Genomic DNA, 19,112 nt, shown 5'->3' on the forward strand with positions numbered 1-19,112 from the left:
ATAATCACATCTTGCTTTTACTAAAACCCCATAATTTAATTTTTTCTCCCCTTTAGCAGCAATCAATTTTTTGTGTCCTTGGTCATACATACAGCATATGCAACTATATACGACGCGAGTAGAAAGCAGTTTATGCACCTTCGCAGTATGCGAGATCGTTACAGGTTGAAACTCAGTGCTGAGAATACAACAAACTTTCCTGTTGTATCAAGTCTTTTCCTGCACTTTTGTAATAGTGCAGCAGCGTCATCAAATCTGCACTTTCATTTTACGTGATGTTCACCAAGGTTACAATCATCTACAAGAAGAGCTTTACAAGTATAGTATCAACCAACTTCTGCTGTGTTTGCAAAATATATGCCTTATGCTAAGGTCAACCAGCAAAGCAAGGTCCAATCACATGCTCGAGGTGTGGTTGAAAAAGTGCAGTGCAATGGAAATATTAATCTGACAAACTGGAAACAAAGTGTGCAATAACAAAGGTAAATTTGAGAACCACCCGTTAGTAGCATCGAAGCCACAATAATAAAGTGTGCTTTAAGTTTAATGTCCCGCAGTTTAACTATTCTTTACTACACATCTTACAGTGTTCACACAATGCTAAGAAAGAAACCTTAGCTACTATGAGCATTCTGCAGAACAGTGTTTTGTAACTTGCCATTGATTTTGCCATTCTTGAAGCAGAAACAAACACGTAATGCTCCTAATCTTTATTTTTCCTCGATGACCACACAAAGGAAAAAAGCAACGCGACAGTCGCGAAAGGAGCAAGTCTAAAATGTTTCTACTGCATATGTACAATCAAAATAATGTAGATGTATTCACTTCCATGTTCAAGCAAACTTAGTGCTCCACTGCTTCCAGTGTAGCATCCTCTTCCAACAGCTTGCACAAAAAGCTAGCATGAAATTTAATTTGCAAATCTTTCTCTGCTGTCATTTAAAGCGTAATTTATAAATCTATAACATTTTTTTTTTCCTCGAGATGTGTGGAATGAAAGCTGCCTTCGTAATGTGCTACTCTAACTAAAGAGACTACAGGGATTCCAATGCTTCCCAAGAAACAACCGAGACAGACAAGCAAGCACAAGACATAATTGCACTTTAAAATCTTTGTTACGGTCTGAGCTTGTAGTAGGACGTGAAGAAACATATGACAAGGTGGCTGTGGAGCTCTTGAGCCTTTTGCCACATGAACCGCATCATTATGCAGACATGCCTCAGCTTGCAACAGGTACAGTACGAGATGCAACAAAGCCTGCACCTTTAATGGCTTAACATTTACTAAAGCAAGGAACAGCACTGGTGGGTAGAGTTTGTAGAGAATAGTAAATAAATTATGAATATCACACCAATGCAGTGCGTTCTGGCTTTCCAATATTTTAACTGGTGAAAGTTATCTGTGCACTCCAGTCAAATGATGTGTGTATGTACAGACCAGGAGACAAACTAAGTAGATTTGTCTTTAAAACCATCAGAGAAACAACAGTTTACAATTAAATCTCATGATAAGTACACTGAGCTATGCAATAAAGCGAAGCAGCTGTGTGAAAACATTGGCAATCAGAAACTGAAGATTGCTTGCTAAATTAAGTTCACATTTTAGTTACTTAGATTAGCATTTGGGTCTGCACAAACACAATGCGCACTTTTAGCAGTATACTTTGCAATGTAATTTAGAATATGTGAATGCTAAATAAGGAAACTACAGTGCACTTGCTTACACAGGAGTAAAGACAGTTAGTTGTCCAACCAGGTTTAACAGATGTCTACTACGTTAATTTAAATTCCTACTCATTCAAGCTGCAGTAAAATTTTTGCTATACCTTTTACAGTTAAAAACATTCGTTAATGTGACTTGTCTGACTAATGGAGCACCAAGTTAGTATCCTAAACCACTTCAGGTTTTCAGGGCACTCTTGTACTGTTCAATAGCTTATGCTTCCTTATCATGATGCTTTCGAACAAGTAAATCCGCAACTTTTATGCATGGTTTTATAAATAAAGTGTTCTAAAGAGGTTTCCTCCTCCAATATTTTAAACACTAGACTGCCAATGTAATACACTTCCTGTACTAGAATGTCTGCAAAATCTTGGCAAGAGGAAAATGTGAAGAATGTTGCATTTTCTTTTCAGAAGATTAAGAATTTTAACCTAAAGACATGCAATGCTCTCTTGATTCAGTCTTTCAGCACAGCCTAACCCTACATATAGATCAGAACATGTGCATGAAGTTTACAGTGCAGTAGCAATGGTGGCCACATTGATGGCCAGCGACTCCCGACACATGTACACGTTTAAGCAACTAATAAAAACCAAGCACTGTGTGTTTTCTCAGGGCAGTTTAAACAGCATCAGTGTTGGAACAGCTTCAAAAACATACTGCGAAACAGCACAATATTTTGTTTCTCTGTGGCTTCGATTATGGTTTTGTAACAGCCGACATAATGCATTTCGGACTTAATAGAAATGACATCAGGCCGCACCACTCAACAGACCTACAGAAAGATTAACAATGATAGCAAGGGATAAATTTTGAAACATCTTTATGCAAAAAAATCGGACTGTTCAACACATTTATGTTCAATGTTAAACCATGCAGTGCTTTTTCAACCACAAAATTCAACCGAAAAACAAATCACTGAAGAGGTCTCATGCATCAACACCTTAAAAGTTTGTGAGAGTGATGAATCTTATAACAACGGTATGACCTTGCTATAGCCTCCAACAAGTTTGGTAAATGAGTTCAGGATCAGAAAGCACCAACATCTCTTTTTCATGTATTATGGGCATCAATGTAATCATTTGTTAATGTAATACACTTCCACGAATGAGTGCACAAACACCAAAAATTGGAAAAAGCTACGTCAACTCCTTGGTCGCACAGTCTACTGTCTAGCAGCAGTCATGTTTTATTGTTCAACATCCTGAGTTAGCTGTGAAAGGCCCGTAAGATGAGGCAGCTTCTGCCACCACTGATGCCTACATCCACACCTCCAAGACACGGAACAGTAGTCTTCTAAAGCATCGCTGCCCTCCCACGACAACTGCATTAAATATATGCTGGTGCTTTGATTCCAAACCATTTCACTATACATCACTGCAAGAGGTACTTGACTCGGCAACTTGACTGGAGAAAAAGGAAGCATGCAAGTTAATTCCAAAGCTCTAGCATGCAATAAACGAACAGAAGAGTCAGTTCTTCACCTCGAACATTCACCATCAAACTAAAAGAGCAAGCTGGACAGAGGCCCTCTTGTAGAAACAGACTAAGCCACTTTTGTTTTTCCTCTAAGAAAACCCAAATAAATCCTATGTGCAGTGCTCAGTGCAATTAAATTTGAAAACTTAACACCGCCGTTAGAAGCCGGGTGCTCCGAACTGGTGCGCTGAGGTATACAATGAAGGTGGGGGCACACGAGATGCACGGTGACTGCATTTGGCCATTGTTAATTGTTGCATTTGGACAGCTGAGCACTGTACAGGAAAGCTAGAAGTGATGCAATCTTTACTCCTATTCACACCTTGAAGGAGCACAAACAACACTATCTTTGATAACAGTGTACAATAAGCAGCAACGCCACTTTAAATTTCACTTCAAACATTTCACTCTTATCAAAAAGCCATATCTGCACGAATGTGATGATCCTCCCCCAATTTAAAGTCCTGCAAACCAAACTTATCTGTGCCCTAGGAAAAACTGCGAATGTGAGTGTGCAGTAAGGCACAGCTGTCCGCAGTGATCAGAGACTGCAACAGAGAGAAGCAGCCGAAACAGTACACTGCGCAAAAGCAATGGTCAATATGGCCCCTTGGACTGATGCATCATTTCCCTAATAGACTGTTCTAGAATTGTGCAATGTGCAATTTGTTTCTGCAATGTGTTCAAGAAGAGTAGTCGAGCGAATGCACAGGTAGTCTACCGCAGGCAGCATTTCTGCAGCGGTCTGCATGCCCCACTCTCCTATAACATTACTAGCACACAAATGCTATTACGTACATTGTGTGTCATTAGCTCTCGCGCATATTTCAAACAAATATGGCATTTTATATCTAGTGCTGACAAACTGCATAAAATACTACTTGCAAGGAATCTTTGTAAATGCTTATGTTGTATGCGAATAACTAGGTTATCCATAACAAATAAACGTGGCTGTATAAGCACACAAACACAGAAGGAATGAGAAGCTTCAGCAGTGCATATTACCATCCATTTAATATCTTCCTTCAAAGTTCTATCCTATGACATTCTTAATTGCAAGTCATCACTCAACCACGACTACGTCTAAGCTTCTTGCCAGTTCAAGACCAATAGGAACACCTTATGATAGACACTGGCAGTGGCATTCCATGTGCTTGTGAAAAATCGAAGAGATTTCAACAATCCATTGGCATTTTTCTCACCTTCAGAAAATCTTCCACACACAGATAAATAGTCATTTTGAATCACCAGATTGTCATGAGGATAAGTCTTTATTTCCTTGCTTTCAAAGAGATCCTGGTTATCACAATGTCAGGAATTTGTGATATGCCCTCTCATTGGCCACATGTGCCCGGCTGGCTAGATAGACAGCTTTCTCACCTCTTCACCACGGCACACAGAGCTCTCAGAAATGCTATTGGTTACAGGCTTCTTAACAAGCAGTGGAATGGGCGCAACCAAGAGCCTCCTTACTCTGCCTTTCAAAGTTAGTCTTACAAGCAAAAGAAGTCAACTAGCCAAGCACATGCACAAAAAAAAAAAAGTCCCACAGCATAGCCACAAACTGCTTTCAGAACATCTTTCTCACCTCAATAAGGAGCCTGACATTTGACCTCCTACAGTACAATAGCCACACAAAACCCTGGCAGTCTCCAATGCAATTCTATGAACCTAGGATTGGTTGGGGGGAAAAAAGAAGGTGACTTGTGAAGAACAGACAAGAGAGGTGAGGGGGATGGCATCACACGTGCCCTGCCACAATGTTCAGTGGCTCTGGATAAAGCTCTCCAGCTGGCTATGGCACCAGTCCTTGGAAGGGCAGCTGAAAGCGCACAATGGCCCGCGCACACAGACACTGCAGGCCGGTGTAACGGAGGGGGCTACAATCCACAAGCATGGGCGCATAGTCCAGGGGCGTGCGACCGGTGGCGTCGGTGTGGTCTAGGTGAGCGCCACGAGCCAGTAGGGCGAGGGCAGAAGCTCGTGAGAATGGTTTGTTGCGCTGCTGCAACGTGCAAGGGGGTACGCCGGTCATGGTCGGTGGCATTGGGGTTGGCTCCGAGTTCGAGCAGCAGACGCACAAGAGGGGGTGCCGGGAAAGCCTCCTGGCACACTGCGCCCAGGGCCTGGCGACTAGCTGGCGGCGCATGACCACACGCCAAGTGCAAGCACGTCTCGCCACGTGGGCCTCGCAGGTCTAGGTGCACCAGCCGGTACGCAGCGCGCCGGAAAGCGTCTTCCTCCAAGCTGCTCTGAGACTGAAAGACAAGCAGTGAAAGTAAAAAAATTTGCAATGCACACAGCCATCAGTGCATGCATACTTAGGTCAACCTCAATCTGTTCATGGTCAACAATTTAACTATAACAGGGACATGGCACCTAACTAACCATATCAAGTAGCATTCCTTCTATTTTCATTTGTATTGACTCATGTGCTATGCTTCACAATGGCAATGAAGGCCACATTTTTTAATAATAATAATAATAATAATAATAATAATAATAATAATAATAATAATAATAATAATAATAACAACAGTGTTGGCGGTAACGCGTTACTTTTTTCTGTAACTTAGTAACGTACTCGTTACAATTTAGAAACTGTAACGGGTAACGTACTTACGTTAATATTTTTTGGTAACGTGTGGTGTCACGTTACTCGTTACTTTTTCATCCTGGGGGCGCCGTTTTCTCAGAGCTCGCCCTGACAAATTCTTTTGTCACAGCGTCGGACTGCTGTCGGCCTGCCAGGCATTGACCATGAAAGCACGGGCGGAATCGCTTTTTTTTTGTGGAAATTGTGGGGACCAATTTCTTAAAGGGCCCCAAACCCCCACCGACATTTTCCCAAACATTTCAAGTAAACAAACGCATCGCGTGCAGAATGCCGTCGCGATCAACGACGCCACACGCCGCAGCGCTACAGGTCACGGGCGCGCCACAATTTCGAAAAAACAATAGCTTCTCCTTTCCGGTCCCCGCCATTCCCGCCACTGACATGTGTGACATCACCAGTGAAACTATGACGTTATCAGTTTCGATGCTTGCGATTGGCCGAACGACAACCGACGACTTCCGGTTACTCTGCAAACAGCTGTTCGTGCGCACCTTGCTGTTCTTGGTCGTGTTGCCGCTTGCGAATCGACATCTGCGGCCCGTAAGGGCCCGCTCACGCTAGCGGCAAGCCTGCCGCAACGGCGCGGTGTCGCAGAACGTCGGCCGTCGCCGCACGCGCGACAGCGGTCCAACTTGCACGGCAAGCTACGCCGGCAAGCCTCCGAAAAACATGGCTGCAGTGCCAAAAGCAGTTGTTGTCCACCTCGAGTCTATCAAGTGGCCGCCGTGTGCTCTGTAGCGTGTAAGCTCCGAACTGATGCTTCCATTTGCTTTAGATTCATGTCCTTAAGCTTCGACAGCAAAGTATTCGTACCGATTCAGCCCCGTTTTGGAGAGCCATACTCAAATAATCGATGCTGTAGGCTTAGCGAGTCGAGAAGGGCGCTTCCGAATGCTCGGAGAACATAGATTACGCGTTTCTTAGTTGTTTCTAATCCTCCATAGCTGGCGCCACTTGACCTGGCGCCAGCTTGGGGACATTTTATTTGGTTTTACGCGACGCTTTCTTTAATGCCGGACAGACTAAAACGCAACCGCCAAGTCGCTAGCGTAATTACACATCCACGCCTTGCGGTTTGATGAGCTCCGTGAACTCATCTCGAGCCGAGGTGGTCTGGCACGGCGTGTCCCCGTACGGGTCCCATCACGTTGGCGATCCTTTGAAGGCGTGCGCGCAACAAAGGGTCCATACCGGCACGATTCGTAGGGGCACGGGCCGGCACGGCAGCAAACGAACAGTGCACCCAGATACCACACAGAGTTGACGGCGAGCTGGAGCGTCGGAGTTGCCGGAGTCGCAGCAACCGGAAGTAGACGCTGTCTCGAACAGCGCGTCAGCGGTGACGTATGCCACGCGAGATGAGGAGGGGCATTCAGCGAGGAGGGCAAAGCGGTTTTGGAAGAGGGTAACGTAGGAAAGAGAGAAAGAAGCGATCGTCGCGTTTCGATCATCAAACGCGTGTAACTCCGCTATTACGGCACCGTAACGAAAAATTCTCACGGCTACGTATTCGTTGTAAACTCGAGCACAACTTCCTCACCTCAACTAAATTTCGACCGCTGGGTGGTTTAGGGGCCCTTTAAGATGCGCCGACTCCTTGTGTGGAGGTTTGGGCCACCACCACACAAAGCTTCATGAAAGCCGCATAATTCACCATGAGAAACTGCATGGACATGCTTCTCGTGGAAGTGGATGTAGCAGATGGATCTCTGGCACCTGTGCCTTTTCGTGCCCAAAAGACAGGCCGTCCGAATAGAAAGCACAAGGGCTGATTTACTCCATACCACGTACTTATAGAGAAATTCTTTACGTGGGGGAAACGAAGAACTCCCCCGAGAGGGTGCGACAACATAAAAACGATGTCCGGAAGTTCGCGTGACAAAGGAGTACACTCGGTGAGCATAGCATGGTAAACGACTACCGCATCGAATTTGACAACTCCCGCGGCTTTCTGTGGAATTCTGGCCCATCCAGGCGACAGCCAGTAACGTCAACCGGTCTACAGTGCGCTGCCGATCGAGAGTCTGCCTTATTGTGGAGTATAGGCGTGACCCCCGGCTGGAAGAAAACCCTGAAAAAGAGTGCGAGCGGGACGCAAAACGTAGGATCTTTTCTTGTTAACGCAAAAAAATTTTTTTTTTACTCGCTGCCTTAATACCGCTGTCACAAGAACAGCCTTAACCGCAGTTAAGGTAACTACGGTTACGGCTAACCACGGTTACAGGTAGCTACACGGCAGACATTACCACAGTTAGTGTACTAATCGTGGTTATTGCAAACGGGTGATTCCACGAGAGATCGACACAGATCCGAAAATAGATATTTTAGATTTGATTGAGTATTTTATATTTTATTCAAGTCCCATGCCAGTAGCCCGAAAAGGAACTCAATTTCCTTATTAACTGCATAATTTACGAGGGAAAAAATATCAAACATATTCAATCCGGAGGGACCAATTTCATTACCTGTCGTTCTCGAAAGTTCACAACGTTCTAAAACACAAATATTGTCGTTACAAAGAAGATATTTTGTGTATAAAATGTATGCGCAACAAAGAGTAAAGTAACATTGTTTGAAACTTGTAGAGCGAAGGAAACTGTTTTAGAAGAATGTCTAAATATGCGACATTTTATAGTAGCTACAAAGTTGATAAGGCTTATCAACTTTGTTTTAAAAATAAATTTTGCTTTTTCTATCTGCAACTGAAGCGAAGTTTCTGGTTATTGAACTCCTGAGCGAGTGAGGCTGATCTTGAACACCCTCACATAAACGCTCGCAATTTTTGTGGTAATTATACAGGTTAAAGTGAACAAAAAATGTTTATCCACAGATATTTTTTACGTGACTAGCCCATTTAACCCCTTCAGGGTTTTCGCCGTACATGTACGGCATAGCGTTTATTTTTAAAACGCGCGCCTTTTTCGATCATTTCTCTTGTTTGGCCTGTGCTTCCACACTTCGGGAATACGTGGAATTTTTTCATGCGCCAATGTCTCTCCGTTGTATTTTTTTTTTCCGCTTCCCAAAACGGCGCGCCGCCTATCCGAGCGCGTTCACGGTGCAGCTGGTTTAAAGTGCGCGCCTTTTTCGATGATTTCTCTTGCTTGGCATGTGCTGCCACGCTTCAGGAATACGTGGAATTTTTTTCATGCGCCGATGTCTCTCCGTTGTTGCTTTTTTTATGCTTCGCAAAATGGCGCGCCGCGCGCCGGCTATCGTTTGCGCAACCGAGAGCGCCCGCGGCGCGGTTTGGTTTCAAACGCGCGCCTTCTCCCATTTCTCTTGCTTGGAATGTGCTGCCACGCTTCGGGAATACGTGTAATTTTTTTAATGCGCCAATGTCTCTCCGTCATTTTTTTTTCTTTCCAAAGAGGCGCGGCGGCTTGTAGTCTCGCATCAGAACGCGCGCACGCGGTCCGGCTCGTTTCGGTTTCGTCCTTCGGGTGGTTTTCGCTTCTTGCGCCCGCAAAGCTGATGACTGTTTGGTTTCTAATCCATCAAAGGGTGACCGCTTGTTACTCTCTCATTTATTGCACCCTGGCGCGCGATTACATCTGTTTCCGTGCGGCGCTAAATTACACAAACGACGCCGCCGTGATCGCGTTTCCTGTTTTGGGTTCTCGGAAAAGCTAACTACGTCTTGTTGGCGATAAGACGAAGTATTACTGTAGCTTCTTCACCCGTTTTGCTTTCCGGACGGGCGCAGAGCCATAGTTTTCTTCCGTGCGCTCACTGACGCAGTTCGCTTACGCTATGGAAGCGCGCGCCGGTTGCGCTGCTGCCGGTGAGTCGAGCAGCGATTCTTCCGATGAGGAACATTCCCCAATTGCCGAATCAGAATCTGATTCATTGGATTTCAGTTCGTCAGACGACGGTTTCTTGACGAGTTCAGACTCCGATGACGATCAAGCAGCGACATCTGAAACGCGTGCGCGGGGAACCATGCTTCAAAGACTATCACACACTGAAAAGGTTTTAGTGTTAGAGCACGAGCGTTTTTAACCGGAAACGTACTCTGGTGCGCTTATTTTTGTATGTTTGTGAGCTATGTTTAATAGAATGGATAATTTTTATTCATAAAAAACTGTGAAACTTTTTTGGGGGGATTCTGCTAGATTTTACTACGAATAAACCATATGTATGTAACAACAAAACTGATTTTTTTGTCACTCTACGGTCATGAAAAAAAATTTTAGACAATTTTTTTCTTAAATAGAATCGTCTGAAGAATTTATTTCAGCAATAAAAAAATTGCACATTTTTGGACTGGATTTCACGAAAAAATTCGACCCTCAAAGGATTAAGGGGAGACACTGGTCTGGGAGGCGGAAAAATTTGGAAAAAAATTTTTCTGAAATATTTTTTTTTGATAATCTAGAAGGTCTAAAAAAGTCATCTCTAAAATATTAGATATGTAATGCATACTTGTCGAGTTATTTGGTCTTGAAGTAAGTTTCATGACCATTTTTGCTCATCAAAGCACCTCAAAAAGTCCCATTCAATAGCGCACTGCGCAGGAACCTCATTAAGTAGCACAGCCATTTTGGTCTCATTTGAAACACACACTTTTCTATTAGCTGTTCCTAGCAAGAACGCTTTTCATCTAGCAGAGGGGAAGCCATTGCGCTTTAAAAAAAAAGTGCTCGCACAGCATTGGTGCATTTCTATCACACGGGGTAAATTATTCCTTCTATCGTGGATGCTTGAGGATGCTTCTGTTAGACAGTGGTGCATTGTCGCATTGTCTGCCAATTTGCAGAGATGCCTAATTGATGACAGTACAATGGCAGGCAGTCGTTAGAAGTTCAGAATTGCTCATGCATTCGGGAGGAAGTGATATCGGCAGCTGCAAGAATGCAGCATATCACCAGCGAGACCAGAGTGAAAAGAAACCATACTAAGAAGAATAATGGTGACTATGTTCCTGGTGGCTTCTGCTATCCTAAGAACACCAATTCAAGCCTTTTCCAGTTCAATATAAGTGCCCAACATGTTTCTAAACTTCTTATTTTCTAAAAAACCACATTTTTCATCACATTATAGGCTGTTGCCCACAATATCTTTTGATGTAGTGGTCAGATTTTGATCATTTTTGCAGTATTTGAAAGCTTATGCCTTGATTAGTGCAAGAAAACCAAGAAATTACAACATTTTTATTAAGAACAGTGATTTAATTAGCAGTAAAATTAAGCAACAGTTTCTGATTTCTCATGAGTGTACTTGTTAAGGCCATAACTTTTGAATGGATACAGCTAAAAATTAAGTAATGGTTATGTTGCACTCTCTGGTCTTTATAGAATGCAGTGATATCAAATTCATAAAGGTATTTTAGAATGCAAGTGTATGGAACAGTCAATATCTTAAAATCCGTGCATGATATACAAAAACTAATTGCATATTTGTTTCAGCAGTCGAAAATACATATTGTGTGTAAATTTCAGCCAGAAATACTAAAAATTGAGACAAGCAGTTCTCAGACCAGTGTCTCCCCTTAAGCATTTCTTTACTACTACAAAATTCGCGCATATATTTTGCTAGCAGAAGCACACCATCAGAATTATTGTAAATTTCTTGAGATTTCATTGGTGCTTTTTTTGGGAATAGCGTTGATGATTGAATCTCATATTCTGTATAATGTCACATTGAGAAAAATGGCTTCACCATGTTTCAGAGTCAGAAGCTATCACACGTAACTCTAATGGCAACTTTAAGCCACTATACCATTGCTAACGTCCGGTACATTTGTGCAAGTAATACTCATTAAATCAGCATTTTGGGCATATTCGTTGTTTGGGTTAGAAGTTTTATGTGAAACATAAATTTCAGATTTAAATTATTGTTATTGTGGGTTCCTGCAGCAAAGACACATCGATTAAAATTTATGATTGCGGAGTAACGGCAGAGGTAACGTCCGTTACTTTTTTTCGGTAACGGTAACGCGTTACATTTTTTTGTAGGTAACGTAAGGTCGGTAATGCGTTCCTTTTTTTATAGTGTAACGAGTAACGTATTTAGTTACTTTTTTTCAGTAACGCCTACAACACTGAATACAGTTGAACCCCTTTATAAGAGGCACACATGGGAGAGAAATTCTTGCCTGTTATATGAGGTGTCTCTTATAAGCAGGGTACCAAGTTATGCATTTTCCTATTAACCCTTACTTTCATGTAGCACACTGGTTTCTCTTATACCCCACGTGTCTCTTATATCAGTGTCTCTTATAAAGGGGTTCAACTGCAATAATAATAGCTGCTCGGGTTGCTCGCAATGGCGAGCTTTGACGCGCCGCTCGGGAAAAAGCTCCCTCGCGGCTATGCTGCGCACTCTCGTGATGACCACTGGGCCTGGTCGCGAGGGCTAGGGCAATCTCCGTACGCGTGGGCCTCCGGCAAGTGCGACTCGGCGTGGTACGACCGCGCACGAGCACTAGGCACCGCTCTTTGGCTTCACGTACGCACCGGAGCTAACACTGAGGTAAACACGCCTGCAAGGATGCCGAGGCACCCAGGCAGGCTACAGTCCAGCGATTCCCAAAGGGGACGTTGGACCGGAAAGAAATATGTGCTTACCCAGCGGCGTCCGAGGAGAGAGAGCGTTCGTTCCGGCCTGCACGCGCGTCTGTCCCGCCGAATTTCGCGGCTCCAAGACCGCGTGCAGCGCCACCACGAGAGCCGGCGCGTAGCGCAAGATGGCGCCACTTGCCGTCGCGGGAGAACGGGAGAGGGAAAGGATTCGCACGGTGAAATGCCCGCGCAGTGGCTACGGTACAGTGGCTTCGGGCGCGCCTCGGATCCCCACAAACTGTAATAATAATAGCCGCTCGGGTTTTATGTCACAAAACCACAATATGATTATGAGAAATGCCGTAGTGGAGGGCTCTGGAAATTCAGACCACCAGGGGTTGTTTTTAACGTGCACCTAAATCTAAGCACATGGGCCCCTAGCATTTCGTCTCCATCGAAATGCGGCTTATTTTATAATGTTACATTTTCTTTTCGCCCTTAGTCAGATGCTCAGACATAACTTGCACACAGTGTGATGACTCACACACTATGTGGACAATATTGGACACGTAAACTTTAATATTCTCAATATTTTCAATATTAACTAACATAGAAGGCCTCACCTGCAGCCTACACAGGAGAGCTGCTAGCTGCAGTGCAATGACCAAGGTGCGCTGGACACCCTCTGCTGGTTCTGGCATGTGGTGTCCGGCTGACACTAGCTCTGTCACAGCACGTTCAAAGACCGCAAGCACGTCTCCAAACTCAACAGGGGCGAGCTGGCGTCGCGATGGCCTGCGACAATTCAAAAGGAAGGCATACTTTGGGTCAGGTCACTAGTCCTCCCCATAAAAAGCTGCAGGCTCACAGAGACATTACTCGAGATGCAACAGTGACAGGTACTTGACAGCTACAGAGAGACAAATTACTGTCCTGAATGTATGCATCCCGGTATCAGAGGTGGAGAGATTGAAGAGGAATACAGTTGGCTTTCATTCATTCAACTTATATGGGACTGACATTGTTTACTGAATTTTTCGTTGGACTGGATCAAAAGAGCACGAAAACTGCCAAGATGCATCCTCGACTTGACAAAACTTGTGATACAATGAAGTTTTCAACCACAAGTGTGGCTTCGTCACACTGAGGTTTGACTGCCATTGTGTACATGTTTCTCACCTTGCAGGCCTGGCCTCAGCCATCATGAAGCAGAAAAGCTCTGCAAAGGACAGCAGGCTACTTTGAGTCATGGGGCTGAACGGTTCAAGGCAGCGCTGCTGCATGTCCAGTGCATAGAGCCATAGAGCCACACAGCGGTTGAAGTCACCGAGATCCGCGTACACAGCACCGCGGTAGCGAATGTAGTACGCCGTGTCTGGGTGCGCAGGACCCAATACACGCTCTCTCACCAGGAGTGCCTGCAAACAAGATGGTTCAGTAGATTTTACATTTAGTTGACCCACCTGCTGTAAAAGCCAAACACAGTATAAATCTGCAAATGTGCTCTTTGCAGGTTCTTGTGCACAGACACAGAAGGAAGATGTCAAAAAGAAAAAACACTCAGCGACTGATAGGTGTGGCAGCATATGCTCAGTATGAGACAACCTCGCAAGTAGGTTAACACCCTGCTTTTTACTACTACAGGCACACGACCACGAATGACGAGTTGCAATGCTTAAAGGGACACTAAAGGCAAATATGAAGTTGACGTTGATTGTTGAAATAGCGGTCCAGAAACCTCGTAGCGCTGCTTTTGTGCCAAGGAAGTGCTTATTTTGAAATAAAATCACGTTTTTAGTGGTCCGCATCGCATTAGCGCGCTTCGAATCTCCCGCCTGAAAATACGACTCTCATACGTCACTGCTGCCGTGCCCAACGTTTCCCGCTTTTACTGCGCGGCCGCCGACCCTAGTAGCAGCCGAGCGGAAGTAGCGGGACCCACAGTAGCAACAACGGCGCTGCGGCAAAGACTTGCTCGGATTTACTTGCTCGGCACATTCAAAGCCGTCACCAAGTTGCGGTTGGTCTCGTAATCCTCAGTACGAAAGTGCAGCGAGCACACACGCAGAGGTTTTGACTGTTTAGCACACTGGTGCAATGGCATGACACTAAGCCACTTCGAGCTCAGGGTTCATTCCGCGGCACCCAGTGAAAAGACACACCAGTTTCCTTGCTGCAGCACTGGCGTTGTGCACCATTCGGGCATCCGGCAATATCACACGCATGCGGCATTTTGTCGAACTTTCTGTCAGAGCGACTTTCACGAGCGCGCAAAACACGCACGGCAGTACGCGATCCCGAAACTACCACTGAGACGTGCGAGGCACAGTTCGGCGAAAACGGAACCTTTGAACCACGTGCGCCGTTTCCCATGGCAACGCCACGGAGGTTTTGTTTTCCATGAATCAAGCGGAAACGAACAAACAGCATTTTATTACGTCTTTTGATGCTCGGAATGTTCTTTTTTTACTGCTGCTAGTTTGATTACTAGTGATTTATTGTAGGCCGACTTCCCTACGTCATCGGGATCACTTCGAAAATTTCCCACTCGTGGCGCTCATCATGTGATACATTTAGCTTAATTTCTCGGTAAGTAGGGAACTGCTGTTGATAATATTGCCGTTTTAGAAGTTGTCATACATTGGGCTTTCACTCTGACATACATTGTTATTTTCCTTTAGTGTCCCTTTAATGCAAGGACTTGAATCTTTGTGCTGCTGTTTACTATTATAGGCACAAGACCACAAATGACGAGTTGCAATGTTTAATGCAAGGACCAGAGTCTTTGTGAGTTAATATAAGGTGCCACAAACAATTAAGTTACAAATCACAAAAATCAATGTCATACATCTACAGTGCTTTTTGTATGCTTGAAAAATGAGTCAATTATTTGGCTATTTTTTGCCCACTAGTGCAGCCACCATTGCAAGAATTTTTGTCCCGACCATCAGTTTTCGTTAATTCTGGAGTTTATCTATCGCTAAAACATCCGCATGCGCTCAGGCACACGACATTATATTTGGGTTTCACCTCGTGGACGCTTTCCATTTGTTCTGCTCGCATGAACTGATGCCTATCTGGTATGTAATCTCTCAAAGGGTGAGCGCCTGATACTCTTTGTTTATTGCCCACAGAGATGTGATTACAGCTGTTCACAGGCAGGCACTCGTATACACTAAAATGCCGCCACAAACAATGCTGCCATGCCTGTTATCTTGTTTGATAATTGCATCATCTTGCCACCTCTCCACCTCTCGGTGGCAAGATGATGAAGGGTTCTCAAAAGTTTCTCACTCTAGTTTCTCTGACGGGTGCACAACCACAGAGTTTTCTGGTGTGTGCTCACATATGTGCTGACTACACTATGGGCATGCATGCTGGTGTTTCTGCTGAAAGTGAGCCGAGCGGTGATTCCTTCAATGCAGACTACTGCCCAAATGCTAAATCAGATTCAGTGGATGTCAGCTGTGAAACAAGAATCACTTAACGAACAGTTCCAACAGAAAATCAGACGGAGGAAGAATTTCTCAGAAGCAAGAGGGGTACTATATAATGATTCTTACTGGTACAAAGGCGACAGTAACCAGCTATGCACATTTTCGCTAAGCATGTGAAACATTTATATTCAGTGCATATACTTTTTCAGTTCTTCATAAAAGCTTCTTTCTCATTTTTCATTGTATTATTTGTGAATAAATGCATGTATACATATGCAAAATATCTTCACTCTACAGTGATGCTACCAAGGACTTCTGATTTGGAGCAATTTTTGGAGCAGCAAAATTTTCATCTTGGAGCACTTTGGAGCAGATAATTTTCATATGGGAGCACTCTGGAGCAGCGAATTTCACATCCTGGAGTGCACTACAGAAGCATATTGCAATAACATTCAAGCACCGGAATATTACTATGGGGCTCTTATGAAGGCTACAAATATTTCGATTCATTGCAAATCTCATGGAAAAAATCATCTCAGGAGAACTCTATACTTCACTCGCTAATGAAAAAATAAGGGCTCATGCAGTTGAGTGTTCTGAATTAACCTCTTCGGCGATTATTTTCGAAACTAGCAAATAAACAGAATACCAGATCAATAAAATTGCACTTTATGAAATAACACTCTAAATACATCTATGTGGTTATCAGCAGACCTTGTAGACAAACGCCGTAATGTACAGCAGTGCCTCAATGCCAAAGAGCCGCACTGTCCCTAATGCATTCCCCTAAGAAAACTCCAAGGCGAATGCCAGGTTCTTTTTCTTCTCAATCGACGGGTTGATCCTCCCCCTCCTTGTCTGCAAGCTCCTTGTCTGCAAGCTATCTGCACCTCACCTGGTTTTGCGCTAGCTCCATGATCGGCGCACCGATTACGGAAGCAGTGTAAAGCGACGATGTCGTGATGGCGTCATCACGTGACATCACAATATATAACGCCATGATGACGTCACAAGTTTTGACGATCTATGACGTGATGATGACGCCATCACATGATTATTTTTTGCATCAATCGATTGACGCCGCCGACGGTCAATTTTCGTGTATGATAAAGCATCTGATGCTCTCGCATTTATGTTGCATATTGAACGTTAACAACCTGGCCTTACATACCAAACTGTCCTCCACCATGTCACCTCCTTGCCATGCGCGAAACAGCTTCGCTTATCATCCACTTCACAGAGTGAAATGGCTCCTCAACTTTTTTTAAATGTTTATTGTGATAATTATATGGACGCTCTCCGCGGATTTTTGCCGTCGCCATTGCCGTAATTTTCTGTATAAAGACCAAATTAATAACATCACCCCGCGCATGCTAGCTGCGGGTAAAAGCTCGCGAGCGCTGGCGACGAACGCGGCTGAAGCGGAGATTAAGCTAGCCGGCCGTCTTTCTCCGTCGCACGGACAGCGCATGAGATAACATCTTCCCGCGTGCGGGCCTGCCGTCGATTGCTCATCAAACAGAGAGGAAACACCCTGCCCGTCTTTCGTAAGGAGCATGAAAGGACGCCAAAGGGGCGGGGGGACCGCATCGTTCGAAGGGCGCAGTCGCTTGCGCGTGCGCCATCTCGAGGCATCAGGAGACGGCTCGTAAACTTGCTGTGCTCTCAACGCTTACTTCGTATTTAGAGAACTCAGAGCAAGAAAACGCTTCGGTTCCTGGAGCGGCCATACAGTCGAGCCCGACTATATCGAACCCGTTTATATCAAATTATCCCGTATATCGAACAATTTCTAAACACGGTAAATTTACATTGAGAATATATAGCAAAAGTTACTGTTACATCGAACGAAAATAGCAACGACAACCGATATATCAAACTCCATGTGCCTCAAATGTGCCCCAGCAAGTTGGCTTTCCCTCGCGGTGGCGGGGAAAACTGCCGGCGCCACCCTAGAAAAAGTGGTTTAGACCCGGTTGTGCACGGGCGAACACCCCCCTGCAAGAAATGATCCTGGCCCGCTCGCAGCGCTTACAGCCAATCAGAGGCCGTCGTGCTTTCTCCGAGGTACAGAGGCGGTAGAAGTGAGCGCCATTTTTTCTTTCTTTATGCTTGTGTGCCTGCTGCTGCCTGTTTTCCTCGAGTCCTCATTCAGCGTGGTCCGTGCTGGTGGTGTTGCCTGTTGGTGCTCTGTGAACCTTCGTGTCGGCAGGGAGCTTAAGATCGACTTGCTCGGAGCTCTTTCTATGTTGAGTAGATCGTGGGCAGATGTCACGAAGGAGACGATCCAGAACTGCTTTAGGCGTGCCGGCTTCCGCATGCCTGGTGATGACACCCCAAATTCCGATGACAGCACTGAAAACACCGCAGGTGTTTCCGCCGAAGTTTGGAGCGAGCTGGCAGAGTTCCCGGGAGCTATCGACGGATCGACATTCGACGAGTTCGTCAGTGCGGACGATGATGTCGCCATCATGGGTGAGCTACAAGATGAGGACTACGTTGCAGACGTCGTGCCGACCACGAGCCAAAGCGACAACAATAAGGAAATTGACGATGAACCATTGCCTACATCCTCCGAAGTGATTAGTGCACTTGCGTTGGTCCGGCGCTATTGCGTGAATGTGGAAGGTTGCAGCCTCAGCTGCTCCGACTCGTTGGACAACGTGGAGGCGTGTGTGCTGTCGCAGGCAGCGAAGTCGTTGACACAGAAGAAAATCCAGGACTATTTTGTTCCAAAGTAGGGCACGCAAGTAAGCCACCATATTAATAAAGTACTTTTCTTATTATGTGCCTTTGTGTCAAAATCCTATAGCGGGGCTATATCGAATTATGCCATATATCGAACTAATAAACGTTTTTTGGCGAGTTCAATGTACAGTCGCCGACCGATAAATCGGACACCGATAATTCGGACATGCTCGGTAATTCGGACAGTCGCACGGCACCGCCGATGATCCCATAGAAGTAATGTGTAAACACGACCGATATTTCGGACAGCTGCGAGCTCTACATTCAATAATCCGGACCCTGTCCGAGACTGTGGCGCACGCCAAATCGCCAGCCATTATCTCCTTCGGCACCCGTACCATACAAAGTATGGCCTCAGAGATTAAAACGAAAGCTAATTGGGGATCTATGAGGCTCTATTTCGATCGCTACTTTATGCCTCAGATTTGGGATTGGAAATGCTGATCTTGGAGGCACTGGTCAACTGTGGGAAATCGTATTGACATCGCGAACATCCTACATTCCGGTTCCTGTATCCCCGCGCTGCGCTGCCACCATTTTGTCCAATGCATCTGCGGTAAGCGTTCTGCGCGCGCGTTCATTTTTATCTTGAGATTTGCTTTATTT

At 45.0% G+C, this 19,112-nt stretch overlaps 1 pseudogene; it reads right to left on the reverse strand.

Annotated features, from left to right (window-relative positions):
* Positions 1–4,453: 4,453 nt before the first annotated feature.
* The window catches only part of LOC119387037 (protein fem-1 homolog CG6966-like), a 33,139-nt pseudogene continuing 18,480 nt past the window's right edge, over positions 4,454–19,112 (reverse strand).

The sequence above is a fragment of the Rhipicephalus sanguineus genome, chromosome 3 (genome assembly GCF_013339695.2).
Source record: "Rhipicephalus sanguineus isolate Rsan-2018 chromosome 3, BIME_Rsan_1.4, whole genome shotgun sequence".
Taxonomy (NCBI): Eukaryota; Metazoa; Arthropoda; class Arachnida; order Ixodida; family Ixodidae; genus Rhipicephalus; species Rhipicephalus sanguineus.